Genomic DNA, 24,799 nt, shown 5'->3' on the forward strand with positions numbered 1-24,799 from the left:
AGTTGTAAATAAGAGAGATGAATTAAATAAGAACCCCCCCCCACCACCCTACCACCCCCCAGCCCCGACCCTTTGGGTGCGATGTAGCGGATTCCATCTGTCGGCAATTGTGTAATTCAGGCGCGGCAGATACCGTCGGAGACGCGGTGACAAACAGGTCGCTTTTAAATAAATATCTTATTAGCTGAGTGAAGTACACTGACAAAGACTAATTTATTCTTCTTTAAACTGCTCTCGACAAATTCAGGTGTTTCCAAATGAGATCACACAAGAGTGATTAAATGCATCTGATAACAAGGCACACATTGCCGAAATTACTGACTGCCTCATTTTATGATTAATTAAACATGTAGATTAAAGTTGCAAAAGAATTTAGATTAATGAGCAAGTTAAGTCTTGCTGATATAAGTGAATTGGGAATTGGATGCTCGGAGGAACTTTATAAACATGCATTTTATAATGAGACAGACAGGGCTGCATGTTCCCAGCCAGCCACCAGGGCCTTACGCGATTCAGTCTTTTTTAACATGCTTTGACAGCTTTCAAATAACATCCGACTGGAGGCTTTAAACTTTGCACGCCGCGGTAACGGCGCGGCGCATAGCACGGCGGCGTCTGCACTGTTCTCCGTCTCTCGGAGGTAATGACCCCCACTTACAGCAGCTGCTCGCTGTAATTATCGGCCCAATTGTTCTGTCACGCCGCCGCTGCTTAAACGTCGAGGTTGCGCAACTCGCGCGACGCCGATTCACCTCCAGATATCTGTGGGAAACACGACTGGAGGAGAAAAATAAACACAGTTCCTTATATTTTTTTTGTTCTGTAAACGCGAAATAACCGAAGCAGCTTTTCTTGAATATCAGGCGTAACATTCGTCCGCAGTAAAAGTGCCGTGTGACGCACGGGTTCCCACGTTTCGCCTTTACATGAGCTCCCATTACCTCGGCACAATAAAAACAGGGGACGAGAGGAGGACTTTCTGTCCTGAGTCCAAACGTAAAATGGAAAGCACAAACCGCTCCAAGTCCAAGGCCAACGAGCAGGAATAGCTCAGAGCACTTAGGAAAATTGTAATTGGTGTTTCAATACAAATGAAACTTTTTTTTCACGCGTCTTATTTTACAGCAGAGCAGAACAGATGTCCGGGGATAGGAGGACAAACAAATGGAAGGCGCAACGTTATCCTGGAGGATATATACACAAGTCCTCGTATGATCACTAAGCCACCGCAGTCATCAGAGTTTAATGCAAAGAAGCTTAACTTCCCCTGCGCAACGCATAAACGATGTGATGACCAGATTTACATTAAAAGCAAAACAAGAACATTAACGCCCTCACAGTGCCTGGTGCCTCGTTCAGACGCGGAGAGAATACGTCATCAGGAGATAAAATTTATCAGACCGTTGGTGAGATTTTACGTGTGTTTTCTGTGAAGTGGATTGCTGGTTTTGAAGAGTTTTTTTTTAAATTTTTCACTCCCATCTCCAGTGGACTCCCATAATGCACCTGTCCCACCTACGCCTGTATAAACGCCCGTCAGCGCTACATCATAGCCTATAAACTCGGCACTGCACATAATGTGCCCGGCTGCACTGAATTACACCCAGGGGCCATTTATCCAAACACGTTCATTTGCTTATTTGCAGCGCGGTAGAGAGAAATTTAAAACCAAAAAACCAAAGCAGAGACAGGGAGAAAGTGAGAGAGTGAGAGGGAGAGATTGAGAGAAGGGCGGTCTCTAAAGATCAAAAACAAATTATGAAAACCGGAAAAGAAAATACAAAAAGGAAGCAGACACAATAATAGAAAAAGAAAGAAGACAGGACCAGCGAAAGAGAGAACAGACTGAAATATTCACTATGCTTGGCTTGCTTTCAAAAATCCAAACTGCATCACATTATTTTTTTTACTACTCTGAACCTAAATGGTTATTTGGAGTGAGAAAAAGAAAATAAAGGAATACAAGGAATAAGTCTCCGCCATGGAGAAAGGAAAAGAGAGGAAACAAGGAGAGAAGAGAACATCTCTGCTTCCATGAGAAGAAAGAGAAGAGTTAGAAAAAAAAAAAGAAATGAACAGAAGAGAAAAAGGGAAAGATACAGTAGTTTGCAAAAGAATTCGGCTCCCTTGAACTTTTCCACATTTTGTCATATAACTGCCACAAACGTGAATCAATTTTATTGGAATTCCACGTGAAAGACCGTGAGAAGTGGAACGAAAATCATACATTATTCCAAACATATTTTTTTACAAATGAATAACTGTAAAGTGGGGTGTGCGTAATTATTCAGCCCCCTTTGGTCTGAGTGCAGTCAGTTGCCCCATAGACATTGCCTGATGACTAAATAGAGTGTACCTGTGTGTAATCTAATGTCAGTACAAATACAGCTGCTCTGTGAAGGCTTTAGAGGTTGTCTAAGAGAATATTGGGAGCAACAACACCAAAAAGTCCAAAGAACACACAAGACAGGTCAGGGATAAAGTTATTGAGAAATTTAGAGCAGGCTTAGGCTACAAAAAGATTTCCAAAGCCTTGAACATCCCACGGAGCACTGTTCGAGCGATCATTCAGAAATGGGAGTATGGCACAACTGTAAACCTACCAAGACAAGGCCGTCCACCTAAACTCACAGGACGAACAAGGAGAGCACTGATCAGAAATGCAGTCAAGAGGTGCATGGTGACTCTGGACGAGCTGCAAAGAGCTACAGCTCAGGTGGGGGAATCTGTCCATAGGACAACTATTAGTTGTGCACTGCACAAAGTTGGCCTTTATGGAAGAGTGACAAGAAGAAAGCCGTTGTTAACACAAAAGCATAAGAAGTCCCATTTGCAGTTTGCCACAAGCCATGTGGGGGACACAGCAACCATGTGGAAGAAGGTGCTCTGGTCAGATGAGACCAAAATGGAACTTTTTGGCCAAAATGCAAAACGCTATTTGTGGTAGAAAACTAACACTGCACATCACTCTGAACACACCATCCCCACTGTCAAATGTGGTGGTGGCAGCATCATGCTCTGGGGGTGCTTCTCTTCAGCAGGGACAGGGAAGCTGGTCAGAGTTGATGGGAAGATGGATGGAGCCAAATACAAGGCAATCTTGGAAGAAAAGCTCTTGGCGTCTGCAAAAGACTTGAGACTGGGGCGGAGGTTCACCTTCCAGCAGGACAATGACCCTAAACAAACAGCCAGGGCAACAATGGAATGGTTTAAAACACAAAATATCCATGTGTTAGAATGGGCCAGTCAAAGTCCAGATCTAAATCCAATCGAGAATCAGTGGTAAGATCTGAAAACTGCTGTTTACAAACGCTGTCCATCTAATCTGACTGAGCTGGGGCTGTTTTGCAAAGAAGAATGGGCAAGGATTTCAGTCTCTAGATGTGCAAAGCTGGTAGAGACATACCCGAAAAGACTGGCAGCTGTAATTGCAGCAAAAGGTGGTTCTACAAAGTATTGACTCAGGGGGGCTGAATAATTACGCACACCCCACTTTGCAGTTATTTTTTTTTAAATGTTTGGAATCATGTATGATTTTCGTTCCACTTCTCATGTGTACACCACTTTGTATTGGTCTTTCATGTGGAATTCCAATAAAATTGATTCATGTTTGTGGCAGTAATGTGACAAAATGTGGAAAACTTCAAGGGGGCCGAATACTTTGCAAACCACTGTAAAAGATAATAAATGCAAAAGCAAAAAAACTGAAGGCAAAAAGGGAGGCTACAAAGGATGTGGAGAAAGGAGGGAAAGGAAAGCTAAAGGAGTAGAAGGGAAGGAAGTGGATAAGGGAAGGGGAAAAATGGAAGTGATGTAAAAGTAAGGAAAGAAAAGAAAATGGAGGGAAAGGAAAGAAGGTTAAAGGACAGGGAAGGGAAGTGAAGCAAAGACAAGAAAAGGAAATGAATGCAAAGGAAATCAAATGGAAGGGAAGGAAATCAAATGGAAGGGAAGGAAATGGAGGTGAAGGAAATGAGGTAAAAGAAAGCAAATGGAAGAAAAGGTAATGGAGGAAAAGTAAAGGAAAATGGAGGTAAAGCAATGGAAATGAAAGTGAAGAAAATGGAAGTAAATGGAAAGGAAATAAAGGACATGACGTGAAAAGAAGGAAAGAAAATGATAAGAAAGGCAAGTGAAGGGAAAGAAATGGTAGAAAAGTAAGAATAGTGGTGGTGGTGTGAGTGGAAGGGGCAATCTAGGAAAGAGGAATGGACAGAAGAAGGAGGAAGACACGGATGGTGGTTAAATGTCAGTTTCCAGGTATTCCAACCACATAGAGACTTTGCTGTATTTCAGCAATGGAAGACTGCTCCAGCCCAGCTGTAAACCTAATTCTGCATTAGAGAACGTTCAGCGAGGCTTCACAGGCTGGGGGAGAACGGCACAGAGCAGACGAGCAGCGAGCGCGGCCGGGCCTGTGCTTGGCAGGAAACGCCGCAGACAGAATTAATGTTCACTGCTGTCCCTGGTGCTATTAACATTTACTAATTTGTCTGGTTATTTAATAACCTGGCGCTCCTCTGGGAGGGAAGGGGTTAATTACGCTTTTCCTTCCTGGGGAATCCAGGCGCTGCGCACGAGCTGTAACGACGACAAAGATTATAAATTACACTCATTAACCCAGCGTGATTATCATACAGAGATTACCCGTCTACCTGCCACTTATCATCGTCCCCAGATCACCGGTCACCCAAACCTGGCATACAACACCACCAATCCATTGCCATCACACCACTTCGAGCACCACAAAACAGAGGACAAGCTGTCTCAATATGGCACCTGAACTTATTACTGCTGTGGAGTAATCATACGAGGCCCAATGATGAACAGTAAGCCCAAAGAACAAAAAATATTTCACTCATATCAACCAATCAAAACTCTTGCTTTATTAGAGCCCCACGCCAATGATACTCCTAGCTGGAACTCGATTGGTTATTAGGAATGGCAATGCTCAGGACTGAGAACTCATGGAGAAGCATGTGATCAGTTTGATCAGCTGATAGATTTTTAAGGTTCTGATTTGCTGGTCATGATTATGTGTTAAACCAAGTCATCACAGGAAATCAGAACCTTAAATATCTATCAGCTGATCAAATTGATCACATGCTTCTCCATGAGTTCTCCTGAGCATTGCCATCCCTATTGGTCATGATAGAAAACAACGATTTCAAAAAAGGGTAGTCCAAAGGCTTCCTGCATCTTCTTACACCCCACCGTTCCAGCGCCAAGTCTCTCAGTTCCTTTAGTATGCAAGCCCTGTCGGGGATGAGTGTGTCCATACTGAGCATATACCAACCTTCAGAATGAAGGACCCCGTGCAGGGCTTTTTTCCTCCGTGCACACGCATCTTCATGTTTCTGGGCATGTGCAGACCTTATTCGCACATGCTCAGTACGGACACACTGGTTCACTGCCACGCATGCGCACTGAACTCCTTCTGAGTCAAATAAATATAAAGGGACCCAGCGCTGAAATGTTGAGGTGTTAGAAGATGCAGGAAGCCTCTGGACTATCCAAGGGCTATCCACTACTAAGGTAAGTAACTAACTTTTTTCTTAGCTCACTTCAGCATTGCTTTAAAAAACACTGTAATTTTCTCCTAATATGGATTAATTGGAGGACTCGTGTCCCCACCCGATCTATAGCAATGCACAGATATGTAAAAGTGGGTATTCTGAATAATTTACTACATTCTACTATATGTTACTACAGTGCCTCTTAAAGTGACACAGAAGCGGAAAAAAACCTTATGATATAATGAATTGTATGTGTAGTACGGATAATTACCAGAACATTAGAAACAAAGAAAAGAGCCTCATATTTTTATTTTCAGTTGTTCTTCTATAACATTGCATCATTCTCTAATATTTGCACTTTACAAAATTACTTTGTATTTGAAATGATGAAACAGAGCAGAGCTAATGAACGTTTGAACTTCCTGGCAGTAAAACCTTAAACTAACAAGAAACATGTGAGAGACAGGGATAAGTGCTTCAGAAAATAGCATTGCTCTCTGACTAAATTAGTCGGAGAGCCCAGAGAAGTTTTTTTGCATAGATAATAACTGAAGTTTCTTAACTCTTCCTGTCCTGAAAACAATATGAGACTCATATCTGTGCTACTAATGTTCTATTTCTTTGCTGTACTACACATACAATTCATTACGTCATAACTTTATTTTCACATCAGACTCCCTTTAAAGTGAATGGGAACCGCATTTAAAAAAATGAGACAGATACTTACCCAAGGAGAGGGAAGGCTCTGGGTCCTATAGAGCCTTCCCGCTCCTCTCCTGGTCCCCTCGTTCCGGTGCTGGCTCGCCCGGTAACAGTATTTGTCTAATTTAGTAAAATACTGCTTTACCCGGCCGAAGGAGGCTTCAGAAGTCTTCAGGGAGCCCGAGTGCTCCTGAAGAAGGGCAGCCCTGTACTGTGCCTGCGCAAGCACGCTCTCTTGCACGCTCACGCCTGTGCAGTATGGAGCCACATGTCTTCGGGACACGGCTCCCGAAGACTTCCAAATACTCTTTGGGTGGGGGATTGAAACGGGGGGGGGGGGGGTTGGGGGGAGCCAGCACAGGATAGAGGGCACCGAGAGAGGAGACAGAAGGCTCTATACGACCCAGAGCCTTCCCTCTCCTTAGGTAAGTATTTGCTTCATTTTTTTTTTAAATGCGGTTCCCATTCACTTTAAATAGAGTCACTTTGCTAATTTTATTTTCTCAGGTATGTTGCTAGGTACCTTATATTTTTGTCCGTGAAGGAAAGCTGAAATGAGCCGTTTGCCAGAGACCCTGTGGATGCACAAACAGACCACCAGCACATACTTCACAGAACCCTCCCCCCAACAATCCCACTCCACCCTCCTCTGATGGGGCAGCTTACATGAAACTTTCTCTGGATTTGAAGTGTACAAATGAAACCCGTCACGTTATAAATCTGACGGGATGACGGAAGAAAGTCTGACTGAAAAGACTCTCCGTCATCGCTGCTCAGCGGCAGTAAACGTGTGGTGAGCACACCGCGGCGCCCCCGGGGGACGCATTACGCTCTATCGCTGCAATTCTTCCACCTAGTCAGTCACTTCTGCCAATCCAATCCCCTCCTGACCATCGGGGGAATTATCTCACGATCGGACGCTCATTTCCTGTCACTGATCATTATTGAGGGCTGTGATGTGAGTGTGCGGAGCAGAGACGGGGAATTTCTGTACGCCGCGATGATGTCATCACCGCGCTGCAGACTACTCTGGGACTTTTCTGTTTTTCGTTGGTTATTATCACTGACGGCATGTTCCAGAATTGGCATGTTAATGGGCTGGTGTGTTTTTAGTTGCCACAGTTTTGGCAGGGATTCTGGGCTGAGGCATCTGCACGGCACTCACAAAAGTTGGTGTGAAATCTGCAAATATAACAAAAAAATGAACCTTAACCCCCACCGAAGGCCAAAAACTGACCAATTCTGTAGGCCGCTTCACCTTTCTCCATTCCAGTTTTGTCCATCTCGTTGTGCCAGTTGCACACCGGAGGTTTGCAGTGTGAGCACTGCAGAAATTAGGCTTCATATGGCCCTGCGCGGCGATAGGGTCATATGCATAGGCCCACGCCTCAGCTATTGACATACTCTCTGCTGGGCTGGGATTCCCATCGGTCTGCGCATGTGCAACGAGTTATTGTCATCGCCAACTGACTTGCATTGCTGCATAATCCAGTCATGGATCATGCGGTAATGCACTGCAGACTTTGTGTCCGGATTCAGGTGATTTCGCTACTTCCGGCACACCACATCACATCGTGCAAACTGTGCAAGTCTCCATAGACTTGCATGGCCCTTGGGGCGTGGAAGCATAACGCAGGGTGGCACAGCGCGCAAGTGTGCAAGGGGCTTCAAACAATATCATTTGCCTGGCTGTCCTGTTAATCTTCTAGCAACGGTAGTCTCTGAATCACAACCCTGAAAAAAGCATGCAATCCAGTCAGACTTCAATCAGAATCTGCATGCTTGTTCAGGGTCTATGTCTAAAGGTATTAGGGTACATTTCCACTAGAAGCATGCAAATATGAATTTGCATACATATCCGGTTTTTACATGCGTAATCCCTCCTTTTTTTGTTACTACTTGTCATTTAGGCAGGGGTCACACTTGTCTTTCAGTTTTCTACACTTTTCAGAAAACTGAAAGACAAGTGTGACCCCTGCCTTAGAGCAGCTAATGTAATTTAGAGAGAAAACTGACAAATTGCGCAAGATTTTTTTTCTGTGCGCAAATTCTGCATTCAAGTGTGACCTAGCAAATTGATTAACATGAGTTATCAGTTGAAATCAGTTTTTCTGTGCATAAAAAGGCGCACGAAAGCCGACAAGTGTGACCCCTGCCTTACAAAAATGCAAGTGAAAATGCGCAAAAAACACATACGCGAAAGTGGATGCGAAAACTTTATGCAGATCCCTAACATAGATTTTGCCAGTCGAACTATAAATAGCCCTGTTGGATGACAGACCTCACATTTGTGTAGGTATTAAAATCTTCTATCTTTTAACTACAGTATGTGTCTATCTGTAGCAAGCATAGCAGTAAAGCAATGTCCAGAGGCCTGAAGCTGGCGGTTGATGCAGAATCCCGGGAGCGCTATTTATAGAGGCGTGTGCGTTTTATCACGCATTTTCTCGTGTTTCAGGTGTAACTTACAGCGTGAGTCGCGGCTTCCAGAAAAGCCCAGCGCATATTATTGTCAGTCGCTTTCACTATGAGAGGAGCGCACTTTAAATAGCAGCACACGCTCCTCGGCCGCATTCTCGCTGCCCGTGTCGGGTTACTGGCCTGCTGGCAGAACAATGTTCACCAGCCTGACATGAGCGGGGTTGTCTTAGGTAAAATCGCCCCTCACTCACGCTGAATTAAGATGTTTATCAGGGTCTTTCTGCCCCAGGACTGTCAGCAAAGCCTAAATGACGATGAATCTCTCGTCCTGTAATACAGCAGGCACAGGGCGGTAATAAGAGCCATCAGCTGCAATTAATATCTCATTGCAGATTTACATTCTCTCACAGCTGTCATGGCCGCATTCTATACATCAGATGAGCTTCCAGCGCCATTATCAAGACCATATCAGGCCAATGCACGCCATACTCCACACACAGACATCTAGAGTTCACTTATTCATGGATCCCCTGCCTGATACCTTCATCCTTTATTGCACCAAGCCTACTTTGTACTATGTGCTACTCTACAGTATAGGCCATACATCACTCCAGCGTGCTACTCTAATCTATGGGAGTACCAACACTAAGCAGGGCTAATATATATATATATATATATATATATATATATATATATATATATATATATATATATATATATATATATATATATATATATATATATATATATACATATACATATATACATACACACACATCACCCCAGTGTGCACCTGCTGTAATCTGATGGAGTACCAACAGCAACAGCAGTGGGTGCTAGTCAAGTTGAGGGGACCCAGCGGGAAACCTCATAGACTGACAGCCGCTCCCTGCTTGCGGCAACTTGCTCACATTCACTAATTTGTAAGATATAGGGGACTCAGCGGGAGACATAACACAAAAATTTCACACCAGAACTCTCGCCAAATGTCAGAGTGGATAGCGTTTTCTACTGGGTCTCCTATTTGTTACAGATTAGTGGGCACGACCAAGCTGCCCGAAGGAAGCACCTGTCGGGCCCCTCAACTAGAGTAGCGCCCACTGGTGGCAGAATTTAACAAATGACACCAGGCCTCCTGTATACAGTGTGCTTGTACTGTAATGCATGGAAGTACAAAGACAGGACATACCATATATGGCAATAACCAAATCAAACTCACCACAACAAACCTCCTTTATACCATGTTTAATCTATGGAAGTACCAGCGCTGGCCAAATATAGCAAGGGCCAAATGTAACAAACCACACTGAGCCTCCTCTATAGAGCTTGCTGCATCTACTGATACTGATATATCATTGTAAGCCTAATGGGACAGGGCTTCTTCCCTCCTACTATAACCTGATAGATATAGATATATATATATATACACTAATTAACATAAATACAAATTTGTGCTGTAATCTAATTGTATTCTTTTTAATTATCTTAACATTTCAATTAACAAATAGCCATGTTTTCTGAAAAACAAAAAAAAAATAATTTTCACTTTTTTGAAACTATGGCAACAGTACAGGGTGTGTTCGGTGCACAGTTGGCAAGAACCTGTCCAGAACTCTCCATCTTGCTGCCGGAGTAAGGGTACGTACAGACATACGATAACGATCGTTCGTTCTGAACGACGAACGATGTTAAAGGAGGTATCGGCCGATGATCGTTTGAAGAAAGGCTACTTTGAACATCGTTCGTGTACGAACGATCTTGGAACGAGCGTTGCGTGCGCAACATGATGTATAAACTGATTTCAAACACAAGTGTCAAAAAGAACTGTTTGAGCATGTGCAAAGCTTTGAGAACAAACGATCAACGACCGATCGTTGTACAGACATTACTTTTTGAACGATGGTCGTTGAAAAAGATCTGGCAGAATGGATCGTTCTTTACCAACGACATATCTCGTTGGTCGGTCGTTTTAATGATCGTTTGTGCACTTTTTACAAACGATCGTCGGGCAATGCCGTCGGTAACGATCGTTTCAAACGACTATAGTCGCATGTCTGTACGCACCCTAAGTTGCTGCTCGTTTCATGGTTGAACTAATCCTCTTATGCTGGGAATACAAAATGAGATTTTTCAGTCGATTAACTGTCCGATCTTATTTTCAATCAATTTTTCGATCTTTTCTTATCAATTTCCATTCACTTCTATGACAAATCGATCAGAAAAACGATCGATAATAAGATTGAACTGTCAGAAATTATCTACAGAACCATCTATCTGCTGAAAAAAAACTTATAGTGTATTCCCAGCATTAGACACTCCCAGATTCAGTCATTAACACGGTGGATTGGCTGTGTATCGTATGCACATAAAAACAGAGTAATCAAGCTGAAATCATGTTTGCCATAAAACCTTGCAGTATGTAGAGTAGAAATGAAATCACTGAATTATTGTCAAGAAAAATTTAATCTGACTTGGATGTCTCGGATGTCGCCTTCAATTTGACCCATGTAAAAATAAAATTATGATGATAAACACTTTATAATATATATCCCCACAATACATTTCCCTTTTTTTAAAGGAATTTATTATTTTACTTTTCAATACATTTAAACAGCTCTGTCTGATCCTATTCCAATCTTTCTAGACTAAGAGCAGCTGAACAATGACACACAACATGATTTGATTTCTCATCCATTCAACCAGAATGCTGATTGGCCAGACTGAATATGTGTGACTGAAGTTATTTGTCAAAGGCCACAAAATATATTGCATATACCTAAAGAGACCCTGTCCCCGCCTGTCAATTGCTTGAGCCCTTCTGACAGTAATATTAGCTGCACCTCCATTAATACCGAATTAAAAAATGTTGAAAATTATTGGCAATCCTGACAATCGCAAGAAACTGGCGATCCCACACAAAAGATGGCCACACATGATTTTGTTTTGTTTTTCCCAATTTTTACAATAAAAATAATTTGTTGTATGGAAAAACTTGATGTTTTATTATTTTTTTTTAATCATGAAGGGCCCTTTTAAACCGTTTCTATTGTGTTGCATCACAACACAATATCGTCACATCGCCAAGTGATGCAATGATATTCCTACAGGGCTTTCATACTGATTGTGGTGTGGCCTGCTCTGACGCAGTAACGCACGGCATGCTGGGTAGCGCATGCCTTTACAGAGGCAATTGAGCATACTTTCATTGGGCATACTTGCTCAGTGTGAAAGGGCACAACATGTGGTCAAATTTCCCATTCTTTTGTTATTTTTCAATTGACCACAGTGAAAAATTCTAATACATTTTTCAAAAAATGTAAATTTCTTTTACACTTTCATTTTTTTTCATAAAAAAAAAAAAACATTTAACGTGTGATACATCGGTCAGATTTTTCAAAAGTTGCGCTCAATCAGAAAAATCTATCGTAATTCTGGAATTGAAAAAAATAAATTAAATTGCATCATGTGTGGCCACCTTAAAAATGGGGATCATTTATATTAAACAAGCTTTTACATATAGGGTGATCTGCAGGTCCCCAGACGGTGTGGTTTCTGCAGACATAATGGTGCCTCCATGATAAACGGGCCGCATAGTATGTGATCAGCAGATTACCTGCTGAGTTCAGCTTCAGTACAGAGAGAATTAAGAGGTGGAGAGACTTACAATTAGTGGCGGAGAGCGGTCTGGCGGGCGGAGTCACTGGTGAGTGTCTTGTGAATTCATTAAACTGATCTAAATAAAAAAAGAGAAGACAGTTAGAGCAGGAAGTAAACTGCTATTATTATAAATAATTCGGGTGGTATGGAAATATTAACAACAGGTATGCATTGTATATGTAGCGCCCCCTAGGGGGCCAGCTTTAGTATTTTTAGCAGGTTTCACCCCTGGTGCTGCACACAGGGGCGTAACAATAGACCCTGCAAGGGATGCAGCTGCAGGGGGGCCCCATGGGGTGAGGCAGTAGAAAAAGAGTCCATTATCCAGCTCAGTGACATACTGTCCTGTATTCCAGTGATTACAGCATTACTGTTAGTGTTGGAAGGATTAAAGGTAACCTTAAAGTGGATCCGAGATGAACTTTTACTCATTGCATAATTATGTTCCTTTCCTATTGTTTATAGGGCATTCCTCAAGCCAAATACTTTTTTGTTTTTGTTTTAATACTCTTATTCCCTATAAACCAAACAAGCCTCGCCCACAGGTTTTCAGAGAGCCAAGGCATTTTCAGACAGTAGCAAGGGTTCATGGGAGCTCATTCTGGGCAGGAGGGGAGGGGGGGGGGTATTACTAGCCAAAGATTTCAGAGGCAGAGGGGAGGAGGGAGGATTAGGTTTTTTTCACAGGCTGAGTGCTCAAGATGCAGATAAGCTTGCCTGTGTGTAATGTTTACAAACAACACGGCTTCTGTCATTGTATCACAGGAAGAAATAATTTTCTGTTAAAGCTGTTTGCAGCTAGATTTGCTGTGCAAACTATCTAAACTTTAGATAAGATATATAGACAAATTACTTGTTATAGTTAGTTTTTCATCTCTGATCCGCTTTAACTGGGAGGGATATGGACGTTTCCTTTTAAACAATACCAGTTGCCTGGCAGTCCTGCTGATCTCTTTGGCTGCAGTAGTGTCTGAATCACACACCAGCTTTTGGCTTTAGCTGTGTTTGAGTCACACACCTGCTACAAGCATGCAGCCAGCAGAGTCACACCAGAGTCTCAGCATCGGATCTGCATGCACATTCTGGGTCAGTGACTTATAGTATTAGAGGCAGAGCATCAGCTAAGAAGCCAGGAAACTGGTGTTGCTAATTAGACAATAAAGATGGCAGCCTCCATATTCCTCTCACTTTAGGTTCCCGGGGAAACACTGGGGTCTGTCCACCTCAATAGCAAATGCCCTAAAAGTAATTGCAAAGAACGTTTCATAAATAACAGAATATGACCAGATACTCAGAATTATAGCCAGCATGCAGGACAAGAAAAGTGCTACTGTGCAGCCTCCATACATACAGAATAAGAGCAGATACTGAGAATTACACTCAGCATACAGGACAAGAGAAGTGTTACTGTGCAGCCTCCATACATACAGAATAAGAGCAAATACTGAGAATTACACCCGGCATGCAGGACAAGAGAAGTGCTACTGTGCAGCCTCCGTACATACAGAATCAGGCCTCGTTCACATCATACGCGCTTCCAAATGCGCACGGAAGCACGTATGATGTGACCGAGGCCTGATTCTGTATCTATGGAGGCTGCACAGTAGCACAGTAGCATGTGCTGAAATGCAAGAACGGTAGAAGGGCATAGACAGCCCTTCTACCATTCACATCTACTGCACTGCGCAGTACTGCTGCTTGCATTTTGCCCGCAAGCACAGAGCTGATCAATGGATGGGATCAGTAGCGCAGATGGCGTGCGATCGTACGCATTGCCTTCCGATTGCACGCCCATCTGCACTGAAGAGATGTGAACGAGGGATAAAAGGAGATATTGAGAATTACACCTGACACACAGGACAAGAGAAGTGCTGCTGTGCAGCCTCCATACATACAGAATATCAGCAGATACTGAGAATTACACCCACCATACAGAACAAGAGAAGTGTTGCTGTGCAGCGTCCATACATCCATAATATCAGCAGATACTGAGAATTACACCTAGCAAACAGGACAAGAGAAGTGCATATAGAATAAGAGTAGATACTGAAAATACTGAATGCAGTAAAAGAGAGGTGCTACTAGTGGGGGTGGATGTTATGAAAATTACAGTATTAAAATAGAAATATTTTATGAAAATAGCTTTGTGACGTCCCCATATGTAGATGTCTAACCCTTATTCCTCCTGTAGTTGACTAATCCTAACCCCCCCCTCCCCCACTAATGCCTAGCCTACAGCCCCTCATCCCCCAGTAAATCAGAAAGTGCCTAGAAAAGGCACCCACCCCCCCAACTAATGCCTAACCCTTACCCCGGTAACTGCCAAGACTAGCCTCATAACCCTGGCCAACAAGAGGCTGATAGTTGTAACCGATTGTCTACAATCAGCTACAACCATTAATTAATTACTAAGTAGAAGCCGATCGGCTACTAGCCACATCAGTAGCCCAAATCACTGATTGGGCACCTGATTTCAGATAATTAACACAGACGCCTATTAGACACCCGCCGATCGTGGCCTGTTCCCTGGTGAAGGTTGTTAGATAATGAGTGATTACTGGCCTGGTCAATATACAGTAATCTTAGCATTAACATCATGATCCACTTCTTCCAAGATGAAACGAAGACCATAATAAATAAAAGAACATACAGAAGTCTGAATGTATTAAAACATCCAAACCAATCTATAGAGGACGAGTTGAAAGAACCCCTCCTGTGTGTATATGATTAGCGTATGGTGGGTTCTGCACAGAACAAAAGTGCAGAAAGTTTTCATGCAGGCGTGTTCCTGGCAGCCCCCTCGCTCCGCCGCCCTGCGACAGACTCCATACGTGCAATATCCGCAATCTCACAACAGGCTGCTGTTAGGTAGTTTATTTTCATTGTTTGTCCTAAACAGGAGCACGTTTGCAGTTTTGGGAGAACAAAGAGGCCTTGTTAGCCAGAAACTGAGCTTCATTCACTCTGAGCCTCTCTCTGCTGCTCTTCTGCAGACTGACCCCCTCCTAGCGCTGCGCTCGCCGGAACACATAAAACTATGGTGAGAGCGGGCAAACTCTCCATTCTGCATCTGCACATGGCTCTGTAGCTGTAGTGTGTGCACAGCCGGGGATTATGGGAATCTCCCAGCATGCTATGGGACTGTGAACAATACAGGGATTTACAATGACACAGGTGGCACCTTATCTACAAGTGCAATTTAACAGATGAAACAATCATTACTGGCCACTCAGATTATCTAATCTGAAGTAGGCTGTTTGGGCATGTGAGGCTGAAAACCTTTTGTATACAACACAAACTGAAACTCAGTCACTGTAGTTGCTTCTGGTCATTATTATTACTATTATTTAGTATTTATATAGTGCCAACATCTTCTGCAGCGCTGTACAGAGTATATATTGTCTTGTCACTTAACTGTCCCTCAGAGGGGCTCACAGTCTAATCCCTACCATAGTCATTTGTCTCTGTATTTAATGTATCGTAGTGTGGATATCCTAGTCTTATGCTTGGCATAGACGGTTCGTTTTCTCCTTATCAATCGAGCTGCTGATGGCTCGATTGATAATATCCAACAGGTCCGATGACCCGCCGGATTGATTCCCCGCTCGATCCCTGCGGGCGGACAATAGCGGGGAATGAGCGGGAATCGATCCGGGCGGCAGCGGCGGGAGTCGATCCGGCGGCTAATCGAGCCGCCGGGTTGACTCGTGTATGCCCAGCATAATACCAATTTAGGGGGAAGCCAATTAACTTATGTGTATGTTTTGGGGATTTGGGAGGAAACCAGAGTGCCCGGAGGAAACCCACGTATACACAGGAGGAACATACAAACTCTGCAGATAGTGCCCTGGCTGGGATTTGAACCAGGGACCCAGCGTTGCAAGGTAAGAGTGCTAACCACTACGCCGCCATGCTGCCCCTGCTGGTCAGGCAATCAAAACCAGATTTTTACCTGTAGAATCCTCACTTCACATGCAAAATAAGGTAACATCTGTCTAGACTTCCTAAATGACTCAATCCTGGGAAGCCACACGCCAGCTGAAAGATGAAATCAGGTGTTCATTAGGGGGCGGGGACAGCTTTGTTAGCGCATGACTGGGGTAAGTAGCTTTTCCTTTAGAATTGCAAAACCAAAACATTTTTGCAACGTAGTATTAAACGTGCATTTTTCTAACGTAACGTAATTAATAAAATTGCTTATTTTGTTACAATATTACTTTATAAATGATTAAGACAGTGTTTGCTCATTGTAAAATCTTTCCTCGCCCCGATTTACATTCTGAACTTTATCCCAGGTGGCGACATCTTTAGTCCTGTCAAGTGCAGCTCTGCGGAATGTTTATTTCTGAAAATTATAAAGCCAATGGTAATAAAGGCTAGTCCCCCTCAAATGCTTTTGGAGGAGAACTCCGCATAGCTAAACAGCCAAAGCTAAACATCACTGGGAGGGCGGGGGTACATACAAATATACAGCAATATATAGATGTAGGAAGTGTTTCTTATGCTGAAACCAAGAACATTACTGTAATAGTGGGTATCCTGAATAATTTACTGCATTCTACTACATGTCACTACAGTGCCTCTTTTAGTACACTTTTACAGAGCAGGATCATCCACCAGGCAACCTAGGCAGGTGCCTGGGGCCTAGTGGGTGTTAAGGGAGTAGATGTTTTAGCAGAATCCTCGATCTGACATGTCCACACACTACCCAATAACTTCAGCAGCAAAATAAAAACTTCTGAAAAGTTTATAGTGAAGAAGGAATGAGCGTATTCACTGCAAGCCCCAGATAGGACACTGTACCAGCGTCAGTGATGCATAATATCACCTTCTTCTCCCCACTGCAGGCTCGTACCAGCAGCAGTGATGCATAATATCACCTTCTTCTCCCCACTGCAGGCTCCACTTCTTGTTTTGTAAGCGTCAGATTGTGATGGATTCTCCAGAACAGCATTAAGGTGAAAGCGATTTGTATCAGGCGGCCCAATGCGGGGTGTGAACAGCGCTCAGCAATGCAAACAATGTCTCACTGTAAACACACACGAGATGGGGCAACACATGAATTATCCTCTTCTCAGGGAATCCAGGGAGAAATATCTGGAAAAGAAACACTTCAATCCGTTCTTCACCACCTCTAAAGCCCAGTTAAAGGGAAACTGAAGTGAGAGGGATATGGAGGCTGCCATGGTGATTTCCTTTTAAACAACAACAGTTGCCTGGCAGTCCTGCTGATCTTTTTGGCTTCGGTAGTGTCTGAATCACACACGTAAATCTAGTCAGACTTGAGTCAGAGCACCTGATCTGCATGCTTGTTCAAGGTCTATTGCTAGAGACTCAAGAGGACAGCCAGGCAACTTGCAAAAAGCCGATACTTACCTACGAAGAGGGAAGCCTCTGGATTAGGGATGATCACAGATATGCAAATTTTCCTGAGTTAATGCAAATGTATGCAAATTTGTATGCAAATATATCCAGCTTGAAAATGGACCAATCAATTTAAACCTGGGTTTAAATTGATTGGTCCATTTTCAAACTGCATACATTTGCGTAAGAATTTGCATAATTTCAGAAAAATTTGCATCTTATTGATCATCCCTACTCTGGATCCTCCAAAGGCTTCTCGTGTCTTCCCCCCGCCCCCCTCCACACACACACACACACACACACACACACACCATTGCTGAGCCTGGACCCATGCTGTGCACAAAAGGGAGAAGGGAGTGCGGATGCAAACTTCAAGAGGGTCCCAGGCATGCAGTGGTCTGTAGGAGGACACAAGGACTTAGAGGCTTCCCTCTTCCTGGTTTTTAGGTCACAATCCACCTCAGGTTTTCTTTAACCAGTTGCGGACCGACGGCTCTGGCCACTTTAAGACCAGAGACGTCAGTGCCCTTTTAAGAGCAGTGATTGCTGTGATTGGCTTTCAGCAATCACAGGGTAAGGAATTGGCTCCTGACCAATACACAGAAGCTCTTCTGTCAGTGTGACAGCAATGCGAGCAGGTGCAGCAACGCGGATATTGGCGGTAACGGCGACAGCGAGCGGAGTGCGTTCTGGCAGCAAAAACAGGACATAAACAGGGTGTAGAGTTTGTCACGGAACAGCCGTGAGAAACGCAGGTGAATCGGGAAGATTTGCGCAGTATATTTCCTGATCGCTTCCCAGCTAGATTTGCGCAGTCATTGCAGCGATCAGAATGACATTTTTTCTTTTTCTGAAGTATGTTTGCTGACCAGTGAAGACATGTTGGTTTAAATTAATTTGATCAAAAGAAGACGGTTCACACGTACCTGTCACAACTCTGACCAGGTAATTAACCTCATCACAGTTAACCTGTGAACGACAGCATACACAGGAATAGGCAGGAAAAGCCACAGCAGGGGGCCTATTCAAAAACTGCAGTCCCATAGACAGAAGGGCAGCAACACAGCAGGACATTGTCATATGGAGAGCAGAAAGTGAAAATATAGCCAGTCATGTTTTGGTAGGATTGTAGCAGAATGCCACTGACTATCTCTACCAAAACTAGCTTCCATAAAACAGGATGCATACAAGGAGGGGCAGTCCTCCCCTGTGTACCATCACCTGATCAAGCCAGCCAGAGGACCATGTGGCTGGTGGCCATTTTGCCAGAACTGAAACAAAGGAACTTTACGAGTTTTCACAGAAAGGACATTATTTCCACGAACTTAAGTATTTTCTTCCCCTATTTTTTTTCCATACTGTGCTATTATTTGTCTCTATAATTGTTGAGTTTATCGATTTTCTGTATATATTAATTGTTTATATTTAATTTATAATAAACGACGCTAACGTCATTTATTTGTTCGGCTACACCTATTATTCAGCAACACAAAACCGAACCCTAGCTTCTGAAGAGTTGCTACTATTGTTGATAGCTAGATAAAATAGAGTGTGTTTAACCGTTTTTATTTGCAGGTCTAGAATCAGCCAGTCAGTGGGCTCCTCTGTCCCATTTGAACAGAGGTGGTGGCAGTTATACCCTGAAATAGTGTGTAATTTGTAATACCGTAACTCACCAGCTCCCTTCTAGTCGATCTGCTGCCAAAATCCCAGCGGTTTCTGCGCACTGATTGCAACCACAGATTGCATGGTCTGTGTGCTGAAACCGATTGGAAGGCATTGTGCGGTCCGGCCACTAAGGGGCATGTGACAGAGTTTAATCATCAAGGTCCACAAGAGCTTAATGGACACCTGAAGTAAAAGGGATATGGAGGCTGCCATATTTATTTCCTGTTAGGCAATACCAGTTGCCTGGCTATCCTGCTGATCCTCTGCCTCTGCCTGAACCAGCATGCAGCAGATCAGGTGTTTCTGACAATATTGTCAGATCTGACAAGATTATCTGCATGCTTGTTTCCGGTGTTATTCAGACACTATTGCAGCCAAATAGATCAGCAGGACAGCCAGGCAACTGGTATTGTTTAAAAGGAAATACATATGGCAGCCTCCTTATCCCTCTCACTTCAGTTGTTCTATGAATTTGTCTAGAATTGGTTCTATTTGCCATTCACACAATACCAGAGAACAAAAGCAGTCACACAGATTAGAAGATTCCAGTCTGATTCGTTAAGCAAACGGAAAGTCAAATATGTTCCTTTTTTAAATTAACTTTTCACTCTGCTGGAAATGTAAAAGTTCCTGATGGTAAAGTTTTCCAACTGGTGAGAAGGATCAGAGGAAGGTGATTGGCTGAGAGGCGCAGTGATGTCAGCAGTGCGCAGGGTGTTAATGATGCACAGGTGTCACAAGAGATAAACAGATGTATGTGAATTTCACTTTACCAGAAAGACGCCGTTCACAACACACCCTGCTGCTTCTCTCTACCTGAAGACGTGCAAAGCCAGCCTGTGAAGTGTGTTGTTGTAATGTAATAGAACTCACATGCATCTGCTCATCCCCTGTGACACCTGTGCATCATTATCACTCACCGAAGAGAAACAGGCTTCAGCCAGCTAGCTCTGCTAATAACTATCAAAACTTACATAACAGGCGTATTTATGCTACAAGGGATCCTCTAGTCCTGAACATAGTGCTGTGACAACCTCCACTGTGGCCCATCACTGACTGCCACCACTCCAGTCCATCCAGAACTCTGCTTCTCAACTCATCCACCTCTCTTCTCACTGTTCAGCTGAAGCTCTCCTTTGTCACTCCCCCCACTGGGGGCTACCCTCTCCCTCTGTCACTCCTCCACTGTCTGCTCCCCTATGTCACTCCTACCACTGGCTGCTACTATTTGTCACTCATCCAATTGCTGCTTCTCTCTGTCACTCCTCTGCTGGCTGCTACTGTCTGTCACGCCTCAAATGGCTGCTTCTCTCAGTCACTCCTCCAATGGCTGCTTCTCTCTGTCACTCCTCCAATGGCTGCTTCTCTCTGTCACTCCTCCAATGGCTGCTCCTCTCTGTTATTCCCTCCACTGTCTGCTCCCATCCGTTACCCCTTACATTGTCAACTCCTCTCTGTCATTACCTTCACCATCTGCTCCCCTCTGTCACTACCCCCACTGGGGGCTCCTCTCTGTCACTCCTCGGCTGGCTGCTTTCCTTTATCACTCCTCCACAGTCTGCTCCCCTCTGTCACTCCTCTGCTGGCTGCTCCCCTCTGTCACTCCTCTGCTGGCTGCTCCCCTCTGTCACTCCTCTGCTGGCTGCTCCCCTCTGTCACTCCTCTGCTGGCTGCTCCCCTCTGTCACTCCTTCACTGGCTGCTACACTCAGTCACCCCATACCCCCCTCCCCCCGGGGGACTCCCCTCTGTCACTCCTCTGCTGGCTGCTCCCCTCTGTCACTCCTCTGCTAGCTGTTCCACTCTGTCACTCTTCTGCTGGCTGCTTTCCTCTGTCACTCTTCTGCTGGCTGCTATCCTCTGTCACTCCTCTGCTGGCTGCTCCCCTCTGTCACTCCTCTGCTGGCTGCTCCCCTCTGTCACTCCTCTGCTGGCTGCTCCCCTCTGTCACTCCTCTGCTGGCTGCTCCCCTCTGTCACTCCTCTGCTGGCTGCTCCCCTCTGTCACTCCTCTGCTGGCTGCTTCCCTCTGTCACTGCTTTTTCAGTTAGAACAGCGATAAAAGATCCACGCACTGAATATATGATCCAAAAGCAATGGTGCCTTCAGTACCACTCAGAGACACACAGTCTATATACCGTACATAATCCAACAATTGTTTTGGGGCCTTACAGGACAGGGTGAAGCAGGTACTTCAGGCGCATAGCCCGGGCTGGTTATTCCGGTGCAGCCAGACCTCAATGTTAACTGCAGCGCCTACTGTATAATTTGGCCACCGATGGCACCGTAGTTTGGCTATTATATAGCTGACCTCTGTCTAACGTTGACGGTAGGAAACAGCGGAGTATAATAATAATAATTTAGCAATACTGCAGCTATAACTTTTTGACTATTGGAAACCAAGTATGATATATCACATGGAGAAATTCCAACTTCCCCTGGAACCCAGGAAGGGTTAATAACTTCAGGTGCAATATTCATATACCGTTTCCTGTAACTCTAAAGCAGCCCACAACAACTGATTGAGTCTTGCCTGGATTGTATGGAGTCTCGCCCGGAATTGCACGTTCCCACAATTGCTGCACAAACACAGCACAGATCTCCCTCTCATCAGCACTGCAAATATTTCACAGAAAGCTGCCATATTTTCACATTACCCTCTGACTTCCTCTCTGTGCCCCCAAGCTCCTTCTACACTACGCAGTCTCCGCAGGTCACACGGGAGGTCTGTGCAGGTCCTACATGTCAGCTACTCGGGAAAATAAGGATCCTGCAGTGGCCAGTGCAGTACAGCCATGAGAATCAATAATGATCAAAAACAAAAAACAAAAAAATTGACCTGCATGCTGGGAATGGTTCATAGTTTAAAAAGTAAGAGATTACAAGTATTATCTGACTTCTTCCCTTCATCAGGAAGGAGGGTATCGGGCAAATCGGGCTCATGCAGCTTCTCGGCACCACAGACTTCGATGAAAATATTGGCAAGCCGGCGCCAAAAGGGAAATTCAGGCGTCAGGCAATGCCTAATAGTTTTTTTTTTTTTTTTGCATGGTATTTTCTCGCATCATGAGCCAAGGGTTTTTTTTTTTCAATTTTCTTGGGCGTGAGGGGGGGGGGGGGGGGGGAAGAGGAATAGGGTCATGCTTTGGGAAGGGGTTTTTGCTTGCAAAGGGGGGCAGTTAGGGTTAGGTGTCACGAAGGTTGTTTGTGCAAGGGGGTGGTTAGGGATCACCGAGGGTGTTTGTGCATGGGGGGGCGCGCCCGGTTGGGATTAGGCGTTACATCGGGTGCTTGTGCGGGGGAGGGTGTAGGGTTAGGCGTCAGGTAAGGCATTTGTGCAGGGGGGGGGGGGTCGGTGGGTTACTCATCAGGAAGGGAGGAAGGGTGTTTGTGTGTGTGTGCGTGCGTGTGCGTGTGTGATGAGGGGGGGGTTATGGTTAGGTGTCAGGTAAGGTGCTTGTGCAGGGGGGGGGGGGGTGTTGGGGTTAGTTATCAGGAAGGGTGTCTGTGTGAGGGGGGCGGTTAGGGTTAGGCGTCGGGAAGGAGGGTTCTGTGTGAAAGTAGGGTTAGGTTTAGCTATAGCAAAATACCGGTAATAATTACCAATGTTTTATGATGGAAAATGAACACTTTAAATAGTAGAATATCAGTAAATGTACTGATTTCCTACTATCGCCAGTTTTCCTATACATAAAAAGATACAGATGCTGCATAGAAGTGTCACTAGCCTGCAGGATAGCAATGCATCTGTTGCTATGGAAGGGTAGGAGGGACACGAGCAGCAAGCAATGAAGAGGCTTCTCATGGGCGGGGTGAGTAGGTAGAACAATGCTATGTGGTGAGGGGGGGGGGGGGGGGTAAAGATCCTCATCCTTCTGTGACCTTGGACGGCCACTGTACATACACTAGATATTCACTAGATTTTCAGCTGAGGCGGTCATTGTCAGCTGCCAAGTTTCACCTAGTGTGTGTACGTAGCTCAAGTCTACAGAACCAGCCATGTGGCCTTGCTCTAGAAATGAGGCTAAAGAAACAGGGAGGGGGGAGGAGTTTGGGGGGGTGAACGGGGTGGAGCGGGGGGGATAGTCATGCATGAAATTGTGAATAAGCCTTTGTGTATAATAAAATGCTCTCTAACAGTGACGATGTGTTGCATTTCACCTTGACCATGCAGAAAGTAGCACTGTCCCGTTACCAGGGATACAGTTTAAACACCTATGGGGATGGTAGAGGGTTAACCGGCAGGGGTATGTAATCCGCACTGTCAGCAGACTCATCTAAATACAAAATAGTGAAAATAATATAATAAATTTCATCGGCAGCAGTAGTCCCTCTGACAGCAGCAGTCACCATAGAGGTCATATGAGTTAGCCAGGAAGAGGGGGACGCTCTCCCGCCCCTTCCCTTCATCAAATTATTCGCTAATTCTCCACAATTAATCAGCCAATAGATTTTCAGCTCCTCTCAGTCCTGGAATTTATGTCTTGCTGACCATGAAAAGTACGTTAACTCCGATACTTCTCAGCTCTGGTCTGAGGCCCCCCGTATCCCAGAGAGCGGAGGGGACAGGACGGGTGTGGGGGGTACGTTAACACCGATACCTCTCGGCTCTGGTCTGAGGCCTTCTGTATCCCAGAGAGTGGAGGGGACAGAAGGAGATGGGGGGACATTAACCCTGATACCTCTCGGCTCTGGTCTGAGGCCCCCCGTATCCCAGAGAGTGGAGGGGACAGAAGGAGATGGGGGGACATTAACCCTGATACCTCTCAGCTCTGGTCTGAGGCCCCCCGTATCCCAGAAAGCGGAGGGGACAGGACGGGTGTGGGGGGTACGTTAACAACGATGGCTCTCGGCTCTGGTCTGAGGCCCCCTGTATTCCAGAGAGCGGAGAGGACAGAAGGAGATGGGGGGACATTAACCCTGATACCTCTCGGCTCTGGTCTGAGGCCCCCCATATCCCAGAAAGCAAAGGTGACAGGAGATGGGGGAACATTAACCATGAGTCTGAGGCCCCCCGTAACCCAGAGAGCAGAGGGGACAGAAGGGGAGGGGAGAGGGAGATTCTCTGTATTTTATTCATAAAAACACAAAGTAGAAAGTTTTCTGTTATCTGCGATGATGCCGGAATAGAGAAGAATAATTGAGCCCCCCGGGAGCCTCTTCTGTTCCCCCATCGTCCTGGGGAAGAGGCGACAAACAGAATCTCATTCATCTGATGCACACAATCCATACGTCTTCAGCCTGCTTTCATGAGCCTCCCTTCTATAGCATCTGCGGAGAGGAGTTCCATAAATCCATAATGTCCTCCGAGTCATGCACTATAGATGACAGCTGCCCCCCCCCCCCCCCCCGCCGCCCGCATCACCGCCTCTCAACAGCCACTCACTCAACTCAAATAATACTGAAGACCCGGAATGTGGATTCTGATGGGTGTGAATGAGAATACAAGGGATAGTGACAGGGGGACCCCTCA

The 24,799-nt window shown here is 44.9% G+C and overlaps 1 protein-coding gene across 10 annotated transcripts in view; it reads right to left on the reverse strand.

The window, feature by feature from the left end:
* The window catches only part of SOX6 (SRY-box transcription factor 6), a 605,164-nt gene that overhangs the window by 486,786 nt on the left and 93,579 nt on the right, over positions 1-24,799 (reverse strand). For all 10 annotated transcript variants that reach the window (XM_068260626.1, XM_068260625.1, XM_068260627.1 and 7 more), the window contains exon 2: positions 12,304-12,372. The gene's annotated coding sequence lies outside the window, so the exon portion shown is untranslated. The remainder of the gene's footprint in view (positions 1-12,303; positions 12,373-24,799) is intronic.

Source organism: Hyperolius riggenbachi, chromosome 11, assembly GCF_040937935.1.
Source record: "Hyperolius riggenbachi isolate aHypRig1 chromosome 11, aHypRig1.pri, whole genome shotgun sequence".
NCBI classification, from domain to species: domain Eukaryota; kingdom Metazoa; phylum Chordata; class Amphibia; order Anura; family Hyperoliidae; genus Hyperolius; species Hyperolius riggenbachi.